Source organism: Malaclemys terrapin, chromosome 9, assembly GCF_027887155.1.
Source record: "Malaclemys terrapin pileata isolate rMalTer1 chromosome 9, rMalTer1.hap1, whole genome shotgun sequence".
In the NCBI taxonomy this organism is placed as follows: domain Eukaryota; kingdom Metazoa; phylum Chordata; order Testudines; family Emydidae; genus Malaclemys; species Malaclemys terrapin.
In genome coordinates, this window is record NC_071513.1 from 40,096,159 (window position 1) to 40,117,139 (window position 20,981).

The 20,981-nt window shown below is 46.6% G+C and overlaps 1 protein-coding gene across 3 annotated transcripts in view; it reads right to left on the reverse strand.

Moving 5' to 3' along the window:
- GABRA3 (gamma-aminobutyric acid type A receptor subunit alpha3) overlaps positions 1-20,981 on the reverse strand; it is a 156,300-nt gene that overhangs the window by 48,095 nt on the left and 87,224 nt on the right. Inside the window, exon 1 of one of the 3 annotated variants that reach the window (XM_054040639.1) lies at positions 6,100-6,238. The exons of the other annotated variants lie outside the window; for them this stretch is intronic. The gene's annotated coding sequence lies outside the window, so the exon portion shown is untranslated. Of the gene's footprint in view, positions 1-6,099; positions 6,239-20,981 lie in introns of those variants that run through there. 3 annotated transcript variants of the gene reach the window in all.

Genomic DNA, 20,981 nt, shown 5'->3' on the forward strand with positions numbered 1-20,981 from the left:
ACAATGTATTGAACAGTCCGTAACTGCATCATGTCAAAGACTGCATGAATCATAATCGAGAAAGCGAGTGTCAGCCATCAGGATGTCCAGCAGTTACCATTCATCCAAGTGTCCATTTAATTAAAACAGTCATAGTCACAGGGATGTTCTGGAAACCACAGGTCAAATGGCCTCAGGAAAAGCGCTGGGCAATGGCCTCAAGCTGTAGCCAAGACTTGCTTGGTGCAGTTGAGGAGGGGAGGGGACAAAGGTGGCTGTAAATATCGCCACCTTTGTGTCCCCCTGTTCCTGGGACTGAATGGGGACCAGACCAGTTACCAAGGCTACCTCTAAACTAGACCCAGTTGCCTGTAGCCCAAAGGGACTGTTGTTGCAGATGGGGTCATCAGGGCAGAGGGACACCATAGTCATTCAACCTCTCTCTCAGGAATGAACCTAGCATATTCTGGCCAAATCCTCTTCCAGTCTTTTTGTCTGTTACAGGCCTGCATCACATTACCTTCGACAAGAGCATGATGATTGCATCTTTCACTGACCATGCTTTCACCTTGGTCCAAAGATCACAGTAAGTCACATCTTACCACCCACACAGAGCTCAGGGGCAGCACCTTGCTTCATCCACTGTGCCCCCTAAGCCAGAGAAGCCAATTTATCCTGTAGATTCTCTACATCTAGACTATCTTGGCCATTCACCCTCATGACATGGCCCCGAGAGCCCCCCCCGCTCCCCCCCAGTTTCTAGAAAACCCAGACACACCTCTCTACTCCAACAGACTTGGGCACAAATTCCACTCTGCTTGCTGCAAATGCTACTGAATTCAACGGAGTCACTCCACACCAATACATCTTGCATCTCGGCAAGGGGTTGGACTTGATGACCCTTGCAGTCCCTTCTAACCCTATGGCTCTATGGTTCTATGATCAGCACAAACAGTGCTCTGTAGGGGATAAGGGGACTTCAGACAGTGGATCCCAGAGTCATAGAATTGCCAGCCTCAGTTGCTCCTCTTCTGGGCCATTCATCCTCCAAGCCTCCTCTGTGTGACAGCACCCAGAGAGACCCCATAGGCATGCTGCCTTCCACAAACCCTGCCCCCATAAACCCGTGTGCCTGGGGGACATCCCTGGTCATACAGGAGAGGCAGAATCTGACTCTCCTTTGAATTAGAAGGATTCCCACAAAAAATAGCTGCTACTCTCATAGAAATTCCAGTTGAGCTGTGAAAGTTGTAACTAACAAAAGCACAAGCAGATCACAGCAAACTACTGTCTTTGGGATTAAGGCCATTCATGATCCTAGCAATATTATGCAACCCAAGGACTTCTGCAATGCATTGCATATAGCACTGTATGAGTTCATTGGCTCTGTGGCAGGGTGGATAAAAATCAATTATTTCTTTTTAAATAAAAAAATGGATTTTTTTATTTAAATTGGATTTTTTTGATAAAATGCTTTTTGATAATTAAAACTATCTTTAGATAGGTTTTTTAAAGATACATTATAGTTCAAAGATATCTCATCATGGAATAGGGATTATAAATTCTAATTCTCTAGTATGAGACAATATATTCATGTAATGTTTAAGAAAAGTTTTGTAAATGAGTTCCAATAGTTCATAGATTAGGGACCCAATCTTATGGGGTTCCACAGGCTTCTGTATAGATTATTTAGGTTAATCTTGCTATCTATCCAATGGGACTCAGTGCTCAGTCTAGAAGATAACATCAGAGATGCTTAGTTTTTCAGTTCTCAAACTGTGGATTTGTGTCTCCAGAGGTAACTGCTTGTTAATAGCAAAAATGTTTTTAAATAAATAATATATAGAGGTGAGAAATAACAGCCCTCAACTCTATTGTCCCTCTGCAAATTTGTGTACACAGAGTCAATCCCTTACCTCTCTCTAAAAGTGCAAAGTTTCAGAAAGTTCAACGAATAGAAGATTGTTGGGGGTGTAAGAGATCTGGACAAGGAGAAGAAGTCTGGAGATAAATGTGAGAAGCGATGGTCATATGCTTTTTTGTTAAAATATTATATGTTTGCTGTTGAAGAAAAAAAATCCAGAATACTTAACATTGTTGTTTTAGTTAAATAAAACAATTTAAATGTCTGTCTGGTGATGTTCTCCTCCTAATACAGCATGGCAAGAAAATCCTCCAAATATTAATGATTAACCTGTTGAATTGGAGATAGTTGATCTCCCAATGATTTCATAAATATCTGTTTCAATTACCTTTGGTAAATGAAATAACCAAACAATCATTTGTTTTCTGATATAACTGTAAAACTAATCTGAATAGTTTTCAAAATCACTGTTTAAAAATGTATAGTGTGTACCTTCTAAAAATGAAACCTACACCTATCTCTGAGTTGTGAAGAATATGTATTAAGGTTATAACAACCAACAAGAATGCACTTTTATGTAGAAAACCATGAGTAAATCGAGTCTTCCTGACAAGTGATTTAAACCAAATCCACCCTGCTCTGTGATAATGATACATTCTCTCCCTAGCAGAATCCTACAGATATTTAGCTTGGAAAAGCAAATATCAGGAACACATTGCACCTGTTTTTACCGGGGCAGAAAGCAAAGAGCAGCCTTTTCTATTACAATCCAAAATACAATGCAGAGTAGCCTGGCTAATTCTCCCCTTCCTAATCTGCAGACCTGATCATTTGCCCATGGAAATCTGGCCATCTCGCCACACATCTCAGCAAATATTTAATAGCTGAGTGCTGGATCACGGCCACTTCAGCGCTTTCACCAAATCTGCTGCAGAACATTAAATAACAGTTGGTTCTTCTCTAACATCTTCCCACCGAGCCTCTCAAAGCTGGTTGCACACAGGGCCAGCTCCAGGCCACCTCCAGATGAGGAAGCACATTCTAAGGGGCGGCATTGCGGCTATTCTTTTTTTTGCTTCAGCAGGCCTGCTGCCCCCTCCCCCCCTTTTTTTTTTTGCTTGAGGCGGCAAAAAAGCTAGAGCTGGCCCTGGTTGCACACATTCATGAATGAAGCCTTGCAGTCCCCTTGGAGGCAGGTTAGTGTTATGATCCCCATTTTACAGATAGGGAAACAAAGAGAAAGAGACTTGCACAAGGTCACTTAGGAAGCTGGCAGTTGACCAGGGAATAGAACGCAAGAGAGTCAAGTTCTTAGCCCACCTTTCTCCAGTGTAGGACGTACGGTGCACTGTGATGCAGTGCAATTTATTAATTAACACTAGTATTGATACTGCAGCAGCACCTAGAGGCTCCAATCAGGGATCTGGGCTTTGCAGCGCTAGGCGCTGTTCAGACACAAAATAAAGACACAGTCCCTTTCCTAAAGAAGCTAATGACAAGAAGTAACAGGTGGCTGTAATAATAAATGGGGAGGGATAGCAGAAAGGGAAGAATGAGGCAACTACAATAAGTATCTGAGCAACACACACTCTGCATGCTGGGTCTATGCTGATTCCGGGTCTGCGTATCTAGGACAGAGTCATTAACCTGTAGGGTAACCAGACGTCCCGATATTATCGGGACAGTCCCGATTTTAGGGGACTTGTCCCACGTCCTGACCTTACATCAGTCGGGACGCCCTTTGTCCTGATATCGGGGACCGTTCAGACCACAGCTGCAGCGCCGCTGCTTACCGCTTCCTGGGGCAGCTCCTGGCGCCCGCCCGCCAGCAGGAGCGCCGCGTGCTGCAGGGGTGGGGCTTGAAGGCTCCGGAGTGGGCAGAGAGCCCTCTGCCCCCCCCCCACCCGACCCGACCTGACCCGCAACCCTAGGAGCTAGAGGGACCAACCTGCCGGATGCTTCCCGGGACAGGAGCCGCCCCAGGTGAGCACTGCCGGGACTCCCCATCTCGCCCCCTGGCAGGTCCCTCTGGCTCTTGGGGGGGGGGGGGGGAAGGAGGGGCTCTGCATGCTGCTGGCGCCTGTAAGCCCTGCTCCGCAGCTCTGGCAGCTCCCATTGGCGCTTTTCCCGGCCAATGGGAGCCACAGAGCTCGCGCTTGTGGTGGGCACAGCATGTGGAGAGTGTGGAGACTCCCCTCGCCATTCTCACCCAGAGACCTCCCAGCTGGGCTGGTGAGTTCGGCCAGGGAAGGGGGCAGGGTGTAATGGAGTGAGTGTCTGGGAGGTGTGTGGGGTGCTGAGCTGTGAGGATGTGGAGGGCGCTGGGCAGTGGGGGAGGTTTGTGTGTTTTGGGGTGCTAGACAGTGGGGGCCTGTTGGGGGGTGCTGGGCAGTGGGGGAGATCTGTGTGTGTCAGGGCGCTGAGCAGTGCGGGTCATTGTGTTGTTGTGGTGGTGGGGCTGTGGGGAAGGGCACTGGGAGGGAGGGGAAATCTGTGTGTATTGGGAAACTAGTGAGTGGGGGGTTCTGTGTGGGGTGCCGGGCAGCTGTGGTAGGGTTGTGAGCAAGGGGGTGCTCGGCGGGGTGTGTGTGCACAGCACTGTGCATTTGTAGTGGAAGGGTTGTAGGGGGCTCTGGGCATAGTGGACCCAGGGGGCGCTGGGCAGGGGAGCTGTGTGGTGCAGCATGGGCCCACCCCCAACAGGAAGGGACACACTGGTAGCACAGGGCTGGTAGCACAGGGTAGTGTGCCTCTGGCTCCGGTCGGGGCTGTGCACCTGTGTCTGTCTGTCTTCCCTCCTCCCTCCCCCCACTCGACCAATGTGTCCTGATATTTCACTCTTGTGATCTGGTCACCCTATTAATCTGGAAGGGGAGGCAGTGTTTTCGAGCAACTAGGGCACTAGCCTGGAGTCTGGAGAGCTGCCTTCTATTATTGCCTCTGCTGCATGACCTTGAGTAGTTGCTTTCCTTCAGTCTTGTCATGAGCCTTCTGCAGCAGAAAACTTCTGCTATGTTCATACAGCACCCGGCACAATGAGGTACCTGTTCCCAGATTGGCACCTCTTCATGCTACTGTCATACAAATAAGAAATAATAATATTAATCAATACACCCATTTTCATGATAGATTATTAACACTGAATACCAATTGGTAAAGCATTCTGTGCATGAACACATTCAGATTGTTTTAAGCCCTTTGAGGCAAGGACTGTCATTGACATGTTTATACAGCACCTAGCACAATGGGGACCAAGGCCATAACCAGGTTAGGTACTGCTGTATTATAAAGTGTTTAATAAAGGGAATATACCACTGCAGCCGGGTTCTTGAACAATCCACTGATATTTATTGTCACCCTTTGCACCCTGGTGGAAAGCCAGGGAATTCTGTAGACAAGCTAAACAGATCCTTCGGTGCTTGGTATTCCAGCGGGGGGAGGGAGAGGTAGGGGAAGGGGGTGTTCTCATTTGTTAATGGTGATTGGGAGGGAAGGAAGGAGCCAGACTCATCCTACCCAGGTACTGCAGTGTTAGTTAACCAGCGGCTTAAGGTGCACAGTGAGGCCAGCCGTGACGTCAGAAATGGATATATGTAGGTGCCCTCAGTAGCCATTTGCAGCAGTCAGGAAAGATCATGGCATAGATCAGGTAATGTCCACCCCCACTCCTGAGGAGCTGCCACTGAGCATAAGCCTCTCTTCTCCCACACTTTCCACTTCCCGTGGTAGTGAGCAGAGATCTTGGACTCACCCTGCCCAGGACTCCTGCACTAAATGTCGTGAGCACTCAGCACAGCTTAGGGTCTGTGGCAGAACAATGAATTGAACACAAGGTCTTCCAAGATTCTGGCTAGTTCCCTAATCACTGCACCATCCTTCCTTGCCAAAGAGTGTATTCCCTGGTCTGGGTGTACTTGTGTTGCTAATGCCATCTGGAGAAATTTTGCAGGCAGAAGCAATGAATGCACTGCAGGCTGAGCAGAGGCATTTCCCCCTCCCCCCCAGCACAGAAAAGTATTCATTAACTCACCCCTCCTCACCAGGCAATGCTGCTTGGCTCCTGTTGCAAAAATCCCCCAGAGCTGGGGCAGATCTTCAGTGCAAATGTAAAACAGAGGCTAGAGCATCCCTTCCCCAAGCATTACCCCCTGTTATTCTCAATACCTGCTCCTCTTCAAAAACTACCGTCCCCCTCTCCAAGAAATTCCCAAGCCAGATCTACCCTGCTTGCAAAGACAATAAATGGCCATATTCACTTGGCAGTGAGGACTGAATTCTTCTCCCACTGATTCCAACAAGCAGAACATTGACAGTAGCATTATCGAGGGCACCGCAGAGCTTCCATGCCACAGCATTTGTGGGACATGCCTCATATAAGGGGCCAAAGGCCCATTTGCTCTCTACTCCTGGCTGTTGCTGCTGTGCATCACCTAGACTATGAACGATCCAGTCCCTGCCTCTTTTCCTTGCTGGCTCCCGTCCTTTGTGCTGCAGACAGAGCCAGCCTGCCACCCCCTCACCACCCACTCATTCCTGAAATCTCCCGTTTAAGTGCTCACGACTCCCTGGGCAAGCGAGGGGGTGTATATTATTTACAAAATGACTGAGTGCTATTTTTATTTGCTTCTCAGAAGCACTAGCTGCAGCTGAGCTGGAATACAAATTACCCTGTCTCAATTCCTCTCCCTTCTCTGGCTGTCTACTGTGGGACTGCCTCTACAAGTGATTAGGGGAGGGAGGGAAGTAAGAAGGCTGTTATTAAAAATTCAGCTGTAATCACCAACTGTTATTTATTTAAGAATCTCAGCCCTAATATAATCTGCTGGTGTGTTTGTGTGTCAGTTTGTGGATGCTGCGCTGTGATGTGCCGTAGCAGGAGTAATGCAATGCTGGGGGATCCCAGAGGCTGGGCTGCATTCTAGCAGAGATGAGGCAGTAGTGTCTCATTGTGGGGTGTTCCCGATGGTGTACTGTAATAAAACAGGGAGTGAGGCAGTTGGGGCTTAGGACAGGAGCTTTCCGAGTATTGTGCCAATATAGTGGAGGTTACACAGTCTTGCTTCTGCGCTGGGGTGTTCCAGATGCTGTGCAGTTATACTGCAGTGGTGATGCACAGCTGCAAAATGCTGAGGGGTCCCAGGTGCCGTGCTCATAGACTTTAAGGCCAGAAGGGACCATCATGGATCATCTAGCCCGACCTCCTGCACCTTGCAGGCCACATAACCTCACCTACACCTGAAACAGACCCCTAACCTCTGGCTGAATTATTGAAGTCCTCAAATTATGATTTAAAGACTTCAAGTTACAGCGAATTCATCATTTACACTGGTTTAAACCTGCAACGCCCTCTGCTGCAAAGGAAGGTGAAAAATTCTCAAGGTTGCTGCCAATCTGACTCAGGAAAAAATTCCTTCCTGACCCCAAATATGGCAATCACTGAGCATGTGTGCAAGACCCGCCAGGCAGACACTTGGGAAAGAATTCTCTGTAGTAACTCAGAGCCCTTCCCAGCTAGTGCCCCATCTCCAGCAGTTGGGGATTTTTGCTACTAGCAGTCACCAATGGGCCATTTGCCATTGCAGGGAGTCCGATTGTATCATCCCCTCCATACACTTATCAAGCTCAGTCTTGAAGCCAGTTAGGGTTTTTTTGCCTTCACTGCTCCCTTTGGAAGGCTGAGCTATATTGGAGGTTAGGCAGTCATTCTCAATGCTAGAGGTTCCTGGATCCTTTGCTGTATTATGGCAGAGGTAAAAGTGTCATGTCTAAATGCCAGGAGCTTCTGGGTGGTAGGTGCTGTGCTATAAGCCAGCAATGTCAGAGGAAGGATGGGCTTGTGGTTTAAAGCACCAGCCAGGGACTGAATTAAATTATTGACTCCAGTCTTCATGTGTAATTTTGGACACACAAGTCACTTAGCCTCCCGATGCCTCAGTTTTAAAATGAGACAACAATACCACCCTATCTCTGAAGGGTTTTGTGAGGTTAGCTGCATTGATGTTTCTGAGGTGGGCAGGGTCAACAGAGATAGGCGAATAGAAGTGCCAACAGAGAGAGATGCAGTTTTATCCCAATCCTGGAAGTAGCCATGTGCTGTGAACTGTATCGGTGGGTCCTGGCTACAGTCATGACTTGAGCTCAGCAACATATTTTGTCTCTGACAGAAATGTCTCAATAAAAAGCATTTTTCAGGGCTCTGGAATTGTTTGTGAATTCAGGTCATAAAAACCTAGAAAAAAAATGAGTTTCGACATGACATTTTGTTTTCAAATTTGGCCAATTAAAAAAATTAAGTAAGGTGAAAAACACCTGAAAACTGCTGAATTTAAACAAAAAGATAAAAAAAATTGTTTTGTGTTGACACAAAAAGTATTTTGGTTCATTCAATGGAATTTTTTTAGTTTTTTATGTGACTATAAGCTTTTTTAAAAAATTGGTTTCAGTTCAAAGTGGATTTTCCCCCCCCACCCCCCCGTGGATTTTTCTGTTCTGCTGTAGAACCAAAATAATCCATTATTCACTGTGATGTGCTTGTGTCTCAGTGCTGGAGCTCTCAGATGCTGTGCTATGATCTAGCAGAGGGAATGCAGTGGTGTCTCGGTGCTGGGGGTTCCTGGAGGCTGTATTATGATCTAGCAGAGGGAATGCAGTTGAGTCTCAGTGCAGTAGGTTCTCAGATGCTGTGAAGTGATATAGCAGGGGCTTCTTTCTCCCTGAGAGTTGTGTCTACTTTGCTCTTCTTTTTGCAATTAGTTTAAACACAACACACTGAGCAGAAGCACACTGAGCAGCGTCTGGGCTGAAAACTTTAAATTCCTGCCACCTCCCACGTCCCTGCCATCGTCAGATGGATGAAACACCTAAGTACTAGAAGGTAATTTCTACAGCTGCGCACAGAGGCTTTATGGCTCTCTCATTCTTCATTTTCTCAGCTTCTCGTTTTGGGGATTTAATTTCTTTCCAATTTTAGCCCTAGGAACAAAAGAGGAATAGAAATGTCTTTTCCTTCTGCGACCTTTGCTGCCGCCCCAGGAGAACTGCCTTCGATTAATGTGCCTGAGGCTTAACAGAGCTGGGACTGTGCAACAAAGAGTACTTGAAACACGGCAGTGCTCTCCTGAAGGGGGAGGAGCGCTGTAGTCCCCTCATCAAGAAGCTCCACCCTCAGGTTCCTCCCTTCTTATTCCAGAGATCAAATCCCACCTCCCTCATTTGCTCTCCAAGCCCCCTTCATCACAGGGACCATCTGGCTAAGATCCAGTGCAGCACCAGTTGTTGTCTCTGACAGACCTTTTCTCTGGGTAGCAGGGGGTCCTGTCAGTTTCAGCAGGGCAATGGACTGCACCACGCAGACATGAAATCCCACTACATCTTTAATACCACATAATAGTGACCGAGCCTACCCATTGCAAGCAGGACTCTCCACTCTCCAGCCCCTTTTGATCCTGAGCAGGTCCTTGTATGATGTGCAGCAGGGAACCGGGGCTTGATTCTCTACTCCTGAGGGAATTTTGCACCAAAAACTTAAAAATTCTGTGCCAAAAAAATAAAAATTCTTCACACAATATTTTAAAATTCTGCAAAATTTATTTATCAAATAAATGTGGAAACTCCAGCATGGCATTGGGGAGCACAGGCCACTGGCTGCACAGAGGTGGGAGATCACTGTGCAGCTCCCCCTCTGGGACATAGACTCAGCGGTGAGGCTGCACCCAACCCTGACACAGCGCAAGGACCGGGCCTGCCCCAGAAACACCCCAGGGCCCTGGCCCTCTATGCCAGGTGCACCAGGTGTGGGCAGGCAGGCTCAGCAAGGCAGAATCCAAGTGTGGAGGGGCTTAGTAGGAGAGGGGAATCCATGTGTGGGCTGAGAGTGTTCTGTGTGGGGCAATCTGGGTGTAGGTGACTCAGTGGGAGATCCTGGTGCATGGGGGGGGGAATCTGGATGCACTTGGGTTTGTTGGGGGGCTCTTGGTGCAATGGGACTCTGCAGGGGAGTCTAGGTGCAGGTAGTTGGGGCTCAACAGGAGAGGTGTCTTGGTGTGAGGGGGATAGAGCTTGGCAGGGGGGTCTGGGTGTGGGGGGATCAGTGGTGGGGTCCAGATGCTGCAGGAGTGGGCTCAGTGGGGTGGAGATCCAGGTGCAGCTGGTTGGGGCTCAGTATGGTGGGGATCTGGGTGCAGGGGGCTTGTTGGGGTGGTGCAGGGGAAGTGGGGTTCGTTGGGGGTTTGTTGGGTGCAGGGAAGGAGGTGAGGGTTAGTGGGGGGTCTAGGTGCAAGGGGGTCTGGATGCACGGGGGTTGGGTGGATGGGGGAGCAGCTCCATGTACAGTGATTCCTCCCCCTGCAGCTGAGGAGTGATGGGTGCAGGAAGCGTGCAGGGGTGAGTTTGCAGAACTTTCTACAGCCGGGGAAGAAATCTGGGGGTGAGATGCCATGCAGAGAAAGAGGAAGTCCCGTCCTCCCCAGCCCAGCCGGACTAGCAGCTGAGCCCGGCGCAGGGTAGGAGCCATCAGCTGGGTCTTCCCCAGTCCTTCCCCCTGCCCCACAGTGATTTACCTCTCTGCTGACAGCCCTGGGCACCTGAAAGATACTGCTGGGGAGGGTCAGTGCTCTTGTGGCTTCCTTTTGCTTCCCCATCAGAAAGTCATTTTTCTGCAGGGAAGCAAAGAAATCTGCGGGAGTCATAAATTCTGAAGATGAGCAGTGGTGCAGAATTCCCCTAGGAGTAATACTCATCATACTAATGAGGGGCTAAGCCAGCACTCCCCTAGCTGGAATTACTCCAGCATTCCCTGGTTCTTTTGTGCTTCCACTCCTGCTCATTCCTTCCTGTCTTGAGCAAATATGCACCATACTCTGCCCCTGAGCTCAGCATGAGTAAACTCTCTGTGACTTTATCACATCCCTAGTTACTCAAGCAACCAAACCCCTTTTGTTAACAAGGAATTCTCTCCCGCAACACACTGCCCTGGTCCTCCTCCCCTGGCACCACTACCGGCTCAGCCCCATCTCCGTCATGTAGGGAGCAAGCCAAATGCCGGGTGTAGGCTGGGAATTACGCCTCACTCACTAAATCCAAAAATAGGACAACACAATCCCTGCAAACTCTGTTGCCTCCAGCCAAATGAACCACATTGCTGTCCAAGATATACTGGGCCAGATTTATCCCTGGCACAGCTCCCTCAGAGTCTCTGGAGTTAGCAGGGACCCATCCTGTTTTTTTCTTTCATCGGAGTTAGAGCTTCAGTAACAGCTCAGGTGACCAAAGTGCACAGATCACCCACTGAACAACTACATGTAAACTCTCCCCAACAGCATGGGCCTCAGCAATGACCAGGAAGGAACCACTCCAGGCCAGAGGGTGCCCACCAGGGTCTCAATAGTGCAGGCCATTTGGGGCCAATTTGCTGGTGCAAACACTTGCCCAATAAGGAAACGGATGGAGACCAACAGTGGCCCTCACATAAGCCACCAGATGGCCATGACTTTCCGTTCCTGCCAGCCTGACCTGGGTTTCAGAAGGCAACCTAGGAGTGGAATCCCTGGGGCTGTTTCATTTCTCCAGCCTGTGGTTCTGGAATCAGGACCACTGGCAAGAATGCTCCCCTCCCAAGTTAGAAGGGTGCAGCTTTTACTAGCAATGAGGGAGGAAAGAAAGGGATGGGTGAGAGAACCCTGCAAACGGAGGATGGCTGGTCCGTGTTACAGTAGAGAAGAGACAGGGCTGGTCTGGAATGAATACAAAGGGGGTTCTGTATTGAGGCTACTGGACACAGCCAGACCCTGTGGTCTCTCTAGTTCACTAATGCAATCCCACAGGGTCACCCTGAGGCCTGGCACTACAGTATTAATAGAGGAAGAGGAAACAGGAGCAAAGGAGGCGATGCAAAGATGCAGTAATGCAAAGGTGACCTGATAATCTAGTGTCACTAAAGAATACACCAAGCCAAAATGACAGAAACAGGAATGCCTTCCTCCCAGGTCTCTTCTAGGAACAACAAACCCTTGCTGTCTCCCTGACTACTGCTCTGTGCTGCGGGACAGTGCAGACCTCTGAGGCTGTTGCTTTCGCTTGGGAGCAGCAATGCAGAAGAAATCATCTTGCAGAACAAGGCTCACCAAGACTTGCCACCACTGGGCCATCAACTCCAGACATCCAAGCCCAAGAAAACCCATGTGCTGTTGCTGGTGGGGAAAAAAGAGACGAGAAGAGCATCCCCTGCCAGCACAGTCCAAGGCGCAGGGGCTGGGGACAGGCAGGGGTGAAGAGAGGAAAGCTGCTGCTGCCTCCTCCAGCATCAAATCTGCATCTGAGAGAGTGAGAGAGACAAGGGCCAGGAGCTCAGGCACATCTTAACAGCTCTCAGCAAAGCCACTTTTCTCCTCTCGACTGGTTTTGACTTGGGGATGTTTCTTGTTTTCTTTGATTGCATGTCCGCCTGTGACAGCCACAATGTGTTTTCATAGTGACTAGTGGGAGAGAGCACAGTCCAGGGGACAGAGGGGAAGAAAAGAGCTTTTCCTCTCTCCATTTCATTCACGCTCTTGGAGGAAGGGCTTTTGTTAAGAATGAGCCACTGGGAGCAGGGAAAGACACTCCATAAACAATAAGGACCTGAAAGGAAAGGGGCTTGGGAATCATTTCGGAGCTGGGGGCCAGATCCTCAGCTGGGATACACTAGCTCAGCTCCATTGACTTCAGCATTCACCAGCTGATCAACAAACACCGTATAATTAAAGAGTTTCTGAAAACCCATGCAGGGCAGCAGAGGAAAAGGCACATTATTCTAGAAGCGATTCCACGTCACATGTCATTTTCTCCCCTTGTAGACAGAATGTCAATAGAAATCATTTCAGACAAGCACTCGTAAAGGTCTTTTGGCCACATACTTATACAGACAGGTTAGCAAGTGACCACATGCATGCAGCTTCAGGAGCAGCACTCACCACCTTTCCCTCCAGAAACACAGGCCTCTGCCACTAAACTAATTAAAATCAATAAACTAAATAAAATTAATAAAATTAATAACTAACTCTTAAATAGCCCGTTTCATCACAAGATCTCAAAGCACTTTGCAAAAGAGGGCAAATTCATTATCCCCATTTCACAGCGTGGAAACTCAGGCACAGCCAAAACGTTCATACTTGTGTTTCTACAGTCAATGGGTTAAATAAGTGGCCTGGTTTTCAGAAGTCAATGGGAGTTTCAGTGGCTCAACATCAGCAGATTCTGACATTGAGTAGCACCTTGCTCCACAAGTGGCCCCATTAACTGCAGTGGGCCACTTACAGAATATGGTATATTCAGAATTTGGCCTAAAGCAACTTGCCCAAGCTCACACAGACAGTATTCTCTTTGAATGTCAAGTTACTTATTTAAGAGCCTAGACTATGGAGGTTAGCCTCAAAGGTCAGGCACACAAGTTTGAAAATTTTGGCTTATATTTATTTGTCAAAAGCATACTGTAGTGTGTGCACACATGAGAGAGAATATCTTAAATATAGTTTGAACATTATAAAATGTGGGTATTGTTGTTGGCATCCTTTCGTCTACGAGAGATGGTGGAAACTGCAGCCTGTGATGTAGGTGGTTTGCAATGTCTCATGTGACTGAATAGTCCAATCTGAGATTTGCATGATCTTTGGCAGCTATTGCAAATGTACGTATTTTGGTTGGGAACTGCTTGCTTCCTATGGGCTCTTTTCTCTTCCAGCTGTAGGAGCCAACTCCTTTATGATTTTTAAATATACAATGTACCACTTTACAAAAAAGGGACAATTTGATATAATGCTCAACATATTTTATATTATAGCCCATTGTAAATGGATGCACAATAAATTTGAATGTATATATAATACGTGAATAATTCTGCCATTAAATAAATCATGAGAGCACCCTCATCTTGAATACTGTGTTCAGTTCTGGTCACCCATCGCTGCAAAAATGTTTCCAAAATAGAAGAGGTCCAGAAAGAGACAGCAAAATGATTGGGGGCACAGAAAAACTTCAACACAAGATGAGAGTGAAAGGACTGGGGCTTTTTCATTTAGAGATGATGGCAGAGGTCTATGAAATAATGAACAGTAAGGAGATGGTAGATTGGAGCACTTGCATTTATTTTTTCTCATAATATTTAAGAATAAAGGGACATTCCATACCATTGAAATGAATACAAACACAATATATAGTTAACCTGTGAAACTCCATGCCACAAGATAACACAAGGCCAAGAAAAGGATGGATGTTTAAGTGGACAATGAGAACAATCCACAGTAACATTAGATAGGATCAAAATAAAAGGACAGAAGCCTCCTTGTTTCATGGTATAAGCCAACCACTAACTCACTGCAGTTAGGAAGAAAGTTCTTCTATGAACAGGTTATTACACTACAAGGTTTCTTGCATGTTCCTTTGAAACAACTAGTGCTGGTCCCTGCCAGAGATGATATATATGACTAGATGGGCCACTGGTATGATGGGGCCTCTGAGTCCAGGCATAATCTCCTGCACCTGATGCTGCTGCAGCACACTGGAGGGAAATGACACTTGTCCCTGTCAAGGTGTATTATCCCCCACTACCCCATCTCCTATCAGGATCCATGATTGGTTCATGACATTGTATATGTAACCCTTCTGCCCCTCTGAGTTGGCAGCAACAAGGGCCGGGTTCAGTATCTAGGAGTTCCATTTCAATAACGCGATGCAAAACCGGCTCGAGCCCCCACCCAGTGACCTGGGACAATTACATACCACCCCCCGGGCGCCTCTAGGAGGCAATACTTCCCCTCTCACAAGCACGGAGTCTGAGTGTAGCAAAAGCCTTTTAATAAAGGAGGGAAACAATGTGGCATTATGTTGGGGAAACACCACAAACAGGATTCATAACACAAACCATGAACAAAAGACCCACCTCCAAGTAAGTTTGGCAGTGTCCTTTTCCCCTCAGGGTCTTAAGTCCAATCACCCCAAAGTCCAACAACGCAAAAGTCTCTGTTCCGGGTCAGTGCCGCCCCAGAATTCAAAAGTTTATCTGCAGAGTTTTACACCACCCCCCAGCCTGGGTAGAAATGGGTGGGGCACACGGGGTGTTAAGGGGCACCTTTCATGGTCCGAGGCCGACTGCCCTGCCTCTCCATGGAGTTCTGCTGCAGCCTTCACCACGAATGGCTCCGCTCTACCAGCCGCGCCGCTCCGCTCCGCTCCACCAGCCGTCCCATGAACCAGTCCAGCTGCCCCCACAAACTGCTCAGCTCACTGTTCCACAAACTGCTCTACACTGCTAGCTGCTTAGCAATATATCTTCAGGCTCCCCCCACTAGTTAACACAGCACTCAGTGATCTCAGCTCAGCAATTTTAGCTCTTTTAGTGATTTCAGCTTGTAGTAGGGGAGCCCCAGTGCTGGTGCACTATTGGCCCAAAGTGAATTCAGCTCAGCAATCTCTAGCTAGACTCCTAATGGAAGCAAAATTAGCTCTGCTCTGCTATGCAACAGTGGAGAGAGGGAGTAATGCAATTGGTGTTCCAGGCCCTCAAAACAGGTTCATACCATCAGATAGACATACCTGCTCCCAACCTCTCTCAATTCACAGGGTTTTGGAACCCATGTCCCTTGTCTAGCGAATGCTACTTAGGTGATGGTGAGACCCTCTGTCATAAAACAGTTTCATTGTTCTTGATTCACATAATCAGGGTAACAACACTTTATTCCTCCTGCCCCAATAACAGGGAAACTGGGGATCACACAGCAGCCAAAGTGACCATTTTGGGATGCCGTGGGCTCATGCTAGGCGGGGTGGGTGTGCCTATGCAAACAAGATCAGCCCTTGAAGTTCTTTTCCACACTGGCCACAATTCACCACCAGATGTCAGGGTAGAGCTCATCCTGACTCTGCTTACATCTACAAACAATACAAATCCATTTATGGAAGTTAGGTGCCAAATCCCATTGACTAACCCCATTAGCTGGCGGCAATAGTAGACTGTTAACCTCTCAGTGGACTAGTCACAAGAGGAGAATTCAATTTAAGAGAGAGGTTGTGGAATCCCTGCCATTGGAGGTCTTTAAGAGCAGGTTAGACAATCACCTGTCCAGATAATACTTAGGACTAGCTTGAGAGCAGGGGACTGGACTAGATGACCTCTCGGGGTTCCTTCCAGTCCTACAATGCTATGAAGAGCGGAAGGATGATTCAATAGTTAGGGTGCTAGCCTGGGATTTGGAGACACCCAGGTTCAGTTCCTTGCACAGCAAAAAACTTCTTGTGGACCCTTGGGCAGATCACTTAGCCTCTCCGTGCTTCACTTCCCCATTTGTAACTTGGGGACAATAGTACTGCCTAGCCTCACATTAACAATGCATTAAAAATTGTGAAGTGCTCAGATACTACAGCAATAGGGGCCATAAAAGTACCTTTGATAGATAGTGTGTTGGGGACTGTAAGTGTGGGGGGTTGCAAATGCACTTATTGCACTGGGTTTGGGCAATCTGTCCTCTTAAGTACTCTAGAGTATATTAAAACACACAGTGATAAAGGAAGCAATATAATGAATGAAATAAATATCATGCTCTAGTAAAGTCGGGGCTAGTGAAAGCCTTAGGGTATTATCAAGGAGAACCTTGCATCAGATTGCCCTCTAATTGCATTGAAAGATTTGTCTTTAACCATTTGTCTAATGCAGTTTTGTTTTGGCTAGTCAATAGCTTCCTGAAATAGTATCTTTATCTGTTTTCTAAGGCTGCAGATTTCATTCTCCTCGTTCTGTATCATGGATCTGACTCCATCCTAGTTATGGTTCCAGTGACTTCCAAAGACTTGAGACCAGAAACTCACATATAAAAGAGTGGCTGCCGATCTCCCCCAAAGTCAGATCTGTACATCCAAACACCAAGAGGCCCAATGTCTCTCACCAGAGGCTAGTTTATCATCTATCAATTGCAGAGAAAATTCCTTCATTATAACTGTACTGCCAGTTCCAGCAAAGTTGCATGATGGGCTGGCTGAGATAATTAATCACTTCCTTCTCCCTGGTGCAATGGCATGTCACTGTCTAGAATTAGGTGTCCTCCAGCCAGACTGGAAGAGAGCCATCAGGACTGTAAACCTAGATATGCATATGGCACCATTTCCTGCCTTGTTCTTTACTCCAACCTGGAAGGCTCAGCATAAAAGAAGCAGGAGTTAAAAAGACTTCCAGGAAGCATCTCGAGAGACGCCCGACAATGATGCTGGTTACACTGAATGAGAGAGTTCAGCATGTTCTACAATTATGTGTCTTTAATTTTTCAGCCCAGATAAAGTAAAGCAATATCTGTCAAATCCCTCCAAGGGACAGTCTGCTGCTGTGCTCATTTCACTCAGTGTAGTGAAGGTTTCAGAGTAGTAGCTGTGTTAATCTGTATCTGCAAATAGAACAAGGAGTCCTTGTGGCACCTTAGAGACTAACAAATTTATTTGGGCATAAGCTTTCATGGGCTAGAACCCACTTCATCAGATGTAGTGAAGGTTATAGAATGGGAAGCCCTTTTCTTACCGTTCACAGACCATGACATTTACATACATTTAATTACAGCTGGTATTCCAGTGCCTTTTGCTAGAACTGATCTCACTGATAAAAAGTGACCATGTCAGCTTGCAAGCCAAGGGTCAGAGTAAGTGTTTGGTTGGGCGTTGCAAAGGAATATAGATGTCGAACATGTATAATCACTAGGACTGGGATCTCACCAGATATTACATGCTATGTAGGGTCAGTGCTTGGATGAGAAACAACTAAAGAAACCCCCAGGTGCTCCATGATGTGCAGAGAGGCCCAAGTCTCAAGGATCAGATACGGATTTGAATTTCCCCCGGATTTGGGACATATTGGATGTAGTGTTTTGACTGGGGCTAATCTACTGTAGGAAGTAGAATAGACAATGCAGTAGGCTTGGTTTAGGTTCTGAATTAATATTGCACCAGTGCACCAGTTTGGTGCTAACAGGTACTATGCTCCTGGATGTGCCGTACATTGGATGAGAAGTAAAACTGTGGCCATTAGTGGTTCTATAGCACTATTCATAATTACATTCAACCTCTCTAACCATGCTACTCCCTTCCCAGCAGTTTCAATTGCATAGGATAGCCTGGACTTCCTGTCCAAAACCACTGTGTGGTGAAGCGGTGCACAATTACACTGCTCCTTAGTTCCACTTGAGCCAGGGATTATAAATATACAAGGTGAAATGTTGCTCACACAAAAATCAATGGGAAAACTCTCATTGATTTAAATGAGGCCAGGATTTCACCCGTCTAACCCATGGTGGTGTGGTGTGTTCCCATTTTATCTGGACGAGATTGGGACGGGAAGAAGATCTGGGTCTAGCCTATAGAACTCATTCCTGGCAGAGACAATATTGACTGCAGTCCTCACCAGAACAGATGACGCAAAACTGGGAGGTGTTGCCAATATGGAGGAGGATCAGAATATCAGACAAGATGATCTGGGTGACCTTGAAAACTGGAGTAATAGAAATGGGATGAAATTTAATAGTGCAAAGTGCAAGGTCATGTACTTAGGGACTAAGAAGAAGAATTTTGCTATAAACTGGGGATTTATCAGTTGGAAGAGACAGAGGAGGAGAAGGACATAGGTGTATTGGTTGATCACAGGATGATTATGAGCTGCCAATGTGATGCAGCCTTGAAAATGGCTAATGCAGTCCTAGGATGCATCAGGCGAGGTATTTCCAGAAGAGACAGTGAAGTGTTATTGCCGTTTTACAAGGCATTGGTGAGACCTCATTTGGAATGCTGTGTGCAGTTCTGGTCTCCCATGTTTAAGAAAGATGAATTCAAACTGGAACAGGTGCAGAGAAGAGCTATTGGGATGATCCGAGGAATGGAAAACCAACCTTTTGAGAGGAGTCTCAAAGAGCGTGGCTTGTTTAGCCTAGCCAAGCGAAGGCTGAAGGGAGATATGATTGCTCTATATAAATACATCAGAGGGATAAATACCAGGGAGAGAGAGGAGTTATTTAAGTTAAGTGCCAATGTGGACACAAGAACAAATGGATATAAATTGGCCATCAACAAGATTAGGCTTGAAATTAGAGGAAGGTTTCTAACCATCAGAGGAGTGAAATTGTGGACCAGCCTTCCTAGGGGAGCAGTGGGGCAAAAAAACCTAACTGGCTTCAAGACTGAGCTTGATAAGTTTATGGAGGGGATGGTATGATGGGACTGCCTACAATGGCATGTAGCCGGCCTGCAACTGCTATCAGCAAATGTCTCCAACAGCCGGTGCTGGGACACTAGAAGGGGAGGGCTCTGAGCTACTACAGAGAATTCTTTCCTAGGTGTCTGCCCGGTGGGTCTTGCCTACATGCTCAGGGTCTAACTGATCGCCCTATTTTGGGTTGGGAAGGAATTTTCCCCCTGGTAGGATCGACAGAGACCCTGTTTTTTTTGCCTTCCTCTGTAGCACAGGGCACAGGTCACTTGCAGGTTTAAATAGTGTAAATGGTGGATTCTCTGAAACTTGAAGGCTTTAAATCATGGTTTGAGGACTGTAGTAACTCAGCCAGAGGTTAGGGGTCTATTGCAGGAGTCGGTGGGCAAAGTTCTGTGGCCTGCAATGTGTGGGAGGTCAGACTGGATGATCATGGTGGCCCCTTCTGACCTTAAAGTCCATGAGTCTAACTAAACATTAACCTCAGTTATTTGATTTAGTTTCCCTCCCTGTTACTAACACACACACACACACTTACTTTTATTATTCAACATTTATAATGCAGTAGCATCTAATTGGCACAATCAAGTTGGCCCCATTGCACTAGGTGCTGTACAAACAAATAATGAATGACAATCCTTGTCCCAAAGGAGCATTCAGTCTAAAAGACAAAACATAACTGGTGGCTAAGACAAGCAAGTGAGCTGGTGTGGAGTGGGGAGACAGGCTAAGAAATAAATATAACAAGATGTACATAGTTCACAACAGACATATCACAAGCATCTTCAATTGGTCAGACCCACAGACAAGTACACACCTGCAAACATGAAACAAACCCTATATACTAGTCAAGTTATTTCTGCTACAGGCTGGAAAGGAAGAAAGAAAAAAGCTATTGTAGTTTCTATTTATTCAGATATTATAGGGATTAAGGGGACAAGGCATGTGTGTGTGTGTGTGTATATATATATAACTTTACAATAGCTTTTTTTGTAAAGTTTGTTCAGGGATTTGAGATCCTTCAGTAATGGGATAAAAAGTGCTATATAGAGCTAGGATATTTATTATAAAGAAGGCAGCCTGGGTGAAAGTGATCATGAAATCATAGAGTTTGCAATTCTAAGGAAGGGTAGAAGGGAGAACAGCAAAATAGAGACAATGGATTTCAGGAAGGCAGATTTTGGGAAGCTCAGAGAGCTGATAGGTAAGGTCCCATGGGAATCAAGACTGAGGGGAAAAACAACTGAGGAGAGTTGGCAGTTTTTCAAAGGGACACTATTAAGGGCCCAAAAGCAAGCTATTCCGCTGGTTAGGAAAGATAGAAAATGTGGCAAAAAACCACCTTGGCTTAACCAAGAGATCTTGCACGATCTAAAAAATAAAAAGGAGTCATATAAAAAATGGAAACTAGGACAGATTACAAAGGATGAATATAGGCAAACAACACAGGAATGCAGGGGCAAGATTAGAAAGGCAAAGGCACAAAATGAGCTCAAACTAGCTACGGGAATAAAAGGAAACAAGAAGACTTTTTATCAATACATTAGAAGCAAGAGGAAGACCAAAGACAGGGTAGGCCCACTGCTTAGTGAAGAGGGAGAAACAGTAACAGGAAACTTGGAAATGGCAGAGATGCTTAATGACTTCTTTGTTTCGGTCTTCACCGAGAAGTCTGAAGGAATGCCTAACATAGTGAATACTAATGGGAAGGGAGTAGGTTTAGTGGATAAAATAAAAAAAGAACAAGTTAAAAATCACTTAGAAAAGTTAGATGCCTGCAAGTCACCTGGGCCTGATGAAATGCATCCTAGAATACTCAAGGAGCTAATAGAGGAGGTATCTGAGCCTCTAGCTATTATCTTTGGAAAGTCATGGGAGACGGGAGAGATTCCAGAAGACTGGAAAAGGGCAAATATAGTGCCCATCTAT